Genomic DNA, 3,621 nt, shown 5'->3' with positions numbered 1-3,621 from the left:
CCCACAAACTCCCCGAGAGCGGAGCCTCCGCCGCCCTCCTTCCTGCTTCCTCGTCCCCAGCCAATCAGCGGCGCGCCCCTCGGCAAGCTCCGCCAATCAGCCGCCCCGCCCTGCGCTGGCCCCGCCAGCCAATCCGGCCCTCGGCTCCCCCTCCCGGTCTCCAACCAATCAGAATCGTGGGTCGGTCGTCCCGACGCAGGGGGCAGCACGAGGCGGCCGGGGGAGGTGGTGCGGGGAGTGGTGGGGCCTGGGGGGAGGGGTACGGTGCCAAGGGTGGTGGCGGGGGATGATTTTCTTTGCCGGCTTCTTGTATTTTCTCCTGGTCTCCTGAGCCAGTATCCCATGGTGACCTGACCCTGAAGCCCCAGCACCTACACTGCAGACCCCCACCCTGAAAAATCTTAGCGCGCCCCCGCCCTGACCATCACCCTTCTACATCCCTCTTCCCTCGTAACCTCTCCAGCACCGGCTACAGTAAACTGAGAGTCGAGGGGGCACCTCACCCTCAGGCTGCTGCCCCCATGGCAAAGCTTGGAAAAGACCAACCGAAAAATTCAAGCAAGAACAACACCCCCTTTCCTCCTGAAAGGGCCCCAGACTCACGCGAAAGGGCCCCGACTCCCGAGAAGCCCCTCCCGCCCTTGCCTCATCTTTCCGACTTCCCTGCTTGCCACGTCTCCTTTCCTTCCTAGCAAGGTCGGTCCTGGCTCGGTAACCCCTCACCCGCATCTCTTTTTCCTCTTTCTGCCCTTCACCTAACGCCCCCCACCCCAGTTCCCAATTCGCCCTCTTCCAGAAGCCAAGTGTGGAACCCTCATCCATTTCCAGCTGACAGCAGAGCCTGGTCTGTGAGTCCTTGACACCCACACACCCTCTTCCACCACCGCGGGGGAACATCAGAGCTCTCCGGGAGAGAGGGAAAGGGGCGGGCAGCCCAACAGGCGCGGCTGGACACACTCCTTCGCGTCCCCAAGCCAGAGTAGGACCAGTGCAGACACTTACCTAGCTTCCCCATAGTCGCCTTATGCTGTGGCTCCGTCTCTCACACCCACAGACGTGCTTTTCCAAGCCTGAGCACGTTCTCGGGGTCAGCTGGGTGGGTGGGCACAGCAGGCTGAGGTCATACGAAGGGGTGGGAAGTCCCTGGGAGGTGCGGGAAGGGGCTGGGTCCTGGACACCTTGTAGCGCCAGAGCCAGTCCAGGACTTCACTTCAAGGAGCTGTAATGTGCACACAGTAGGTTCTTGAGAAATACCGAGTCCACCCCTGAACAAAGCCTCATTCCCAATTCAGGCGGGGGAGGGGCGCTTTGGGAGGTAAAGGAGCAGGAGCAAAAAAAGGGTAGTGTCAAGTCACCCGAGCCTGGGAGCAGCCGGGGAGGGGCTGGGCCCTGGAACGCCTAGGGCAGAGAAGCGCCCAGAGTGCTGAAGAAGCCTGGTTAGTAAGCAGGAAAAACCGAGCCTCGGAGAGTGGCTTAGGGGCTCCTCCTGCGCTCTATACAGTTCTATACAGTTCCCCACCTTTCCTAGACCATGCTACTGACGCACTGACCCCGGTAGCTTTAAAGGTAACTAGGGCTGCCAGCCTCTGTGGCTGGGCGAGAGAGAGAGAGAGAGAGAGAGAGAGAGAGAGAGAGAGAGAGAGAATGTGAATGAATGAATTCATTTGCCTCCAGAAGTGCCCCCGGGGTCTCCCAGACTGCCTAGCTAGTCTACAGGACACCGTTTACCAAGGCGTGCGCCAACTTCTCAAAGGGCCAAAGCCTCTTAGTACCTCTGTCCTTCTATTTCCCATCCTTAGGGAAGGCAAAATCCCAAACCTTGGAAAGTAGGGCACTGAAGGGCTTCTCCCTTCACTGAGGCTCCCAAGGCAAAGGTACTCTTCAGTGCTCCCCAACACATACAGGCCAGCTGTACTTCCCATCTCACAAAATTAGCCCCTCTCCTCAACCAAGTTCATTATCGTGTCTCATGGTAGACCCCGGTCCACAAATTAGGAGTAGAGGGTACCTCTGGCCACTTAAGTGAACAAGGTAGGAGAGCAGACTCTCTGGTGATGGGGGTGGGGTAGTTTGAGAATGTGAGGATCAAGAAAAAAATTTAACTGGTCACAGGGAAAGAAACTCAAGCGGCAGCCCAAGTTTAACTTGGGAACTGACAAAGCCAGAGCAAGATTGCTGGAGTGGGCTTCCCCCTGGCACCTTCAAGTAAAAAACCCCTGTGGTCCCGGTACCAGGCAAAGTTGGTTTATTTGGGACCCAGGTGGAAGGCAAGAGAGACCCTGATGGTGGAGGACCCAGGAGCTACTTAGATTACCCAGCCTGCTCAATAGTCAAAGAAACTGTCCTCAGAGCTCTCCCTGTGGGTGGCTGGCTCATTTGCCCCAGGAGGCTCTGGCTCAGTGGGCTTATGGCTGGGGGTGGGGTCTGGAGGGAAGAGTGCAGGCTTTCTAAAGGCACTTGATGTTCCACCTTTACCAGCCCATTGAGCTCCTGGGTCCCCTTCTCTTTTACTTTTGAACGCTGGTCCACCAGCCAGCCAAGAGGAGGCCAGGGTTTTGGACAGGCTGCATGTACCCCAAAGGGAGTTTTTGGCCTCCTGTCCTCCTTCACTCCATTTTCAGAAACCCCTGCATCTGGAACAATCCTCCTGCCCAATCCAGAGCCTTTCCTGTTGTAGAACTAGTTAATCTCAATCCGGGGGGTTTCTACCCTGCCTTTGACCATTACAGTCCCGGATAAAACACACACACACACACACACACACACACACACACACACGACCTTTATCTTTATAATAAACCTTAATCAGCACATCTGGAAAAGGCTCCTGCTCCCATGATTTCTTCCTTAGTGCATGCAGCTCCCATCCCACTCCACCAGAACAGCTGTGCCACTGCCTGGGGGCTGTCACCTTTCTCTCTCTCTCTCTCTCTCTCTCTCTCTCTCTCTCTCTCTCTCTCTCTCTCTCTCTCTCCAAAAAGGGTTTGTCATTTGATCTAGAAATGGATGGATTCATCAGGTCTCCACGACTATCCCCCTCGGCTTGCTGTCTCTACCCAGGCACCTCCAGACCAATGAGTAAGGAAGGGTTAGCTCCCTCGGAGCAGGAGAGCCGAGAAATCCAGGCCCGGAGAGAACATGCTGCACACCCTTCCCCCACCACGTACAACCAGACTGACAGCAGGGACAGACTGGCTGCTCTGTCATCCCCAGTTCAGCCGAGAGGCACCTCCCTCCCCCTCCCCCGCCCCCCCACTCCACCCCCCCGCTGCCGCAGCAGTCCCAGCAGACCGCCTGCCCTGCGATCCAGCCACCGGCACGGGGCGAGGCACCCAAGTCCGCAGCACAGTTTCTGTGAAGTTGGCACCGACCACTCTCACCTGCCTCGATGTCGTGCCCAGGTGTCTCCTTTCTGGGTGTGGGCAGGCAGCCCTCCCCTGCCTCACCTCAGACGGTCCAGATTCCAGGTCCCAGAACACTGAGCAGCCTGGCTCCTAAGCCCCACTGGAAGAGATGAAGTAATGACTCTCTTTTGGAGGGACTCCTTGCCATAGATTAAATTCATCGCCCATACTTGCTCCCTCCCCCATCAAAGGAAGCCCCCCCCCCAGGGGTGGGGAA

The sequence above is a fragment of the Mus pahari genome, chromosome 3 (genome assembly GCF_900095145.1).
Source record: "Mus pahari chromosome 3, PAHARI_EIJ_v1.1, whole genome shotgun sequence".
NCBI lineage: Eukaryota > Metazoa > Chordata > Mammalia > Rodentia > Muridae > Mus > Mus pahari.
Note: the sequence above shows the minus strand (reverse complement) of the source record.